Consider the following 467-nt stretch of genomic DNA (forward strand, 5'->3'; position numbering starts at 1 on the left):
AATCTTTAATATTGTGAGTCCATAATTACTTTGTGAAAGCAAATTGAATCCCAGAGTCAAGTGTCTGTTGCACCATAGAACTGGGGCACTGGTCTTAAAAGTACTGTTATTCAAATTTTAACTTTTGATTCTTTGCAGCATCAGTCACAATAGCTAAAAGGTGGAAGCAACCCAAGTGTTCATCAATTGATTACTGGCTAAATCATATGTAATTTTTACACTCCAAAATTATTCAGCCTTGGGGCTGGAGTTGTGGCTCAGTGGTAGAGCACTTGCCTAGCATGTGCAAGGTGCTGGGTTTGATCCTCAGCACCACATAAAAATAAATAAATAAAATAAAGGTATTGTGTCCAACTACAACTAAAAAAATATATATAATGTATATATAATATATAATATAATTATATATGATAATTATTTTATATATTTCAATTATTTTATATATATATATTTATATATATATATAT

This window comes from Marmota marmota, unplaced genomic scaffold, assembly GCF_001458135.2.
Source record: "Marmota marmota marmota unplaced genomic scaffold, marMar, whole genome shotgun sequence".
Lineage (NCBI taxonomy): Eukaryota > Metazoa > Chordata > Mammalia > Rodentia > Sciuridae > Marmota > Marmota marmota.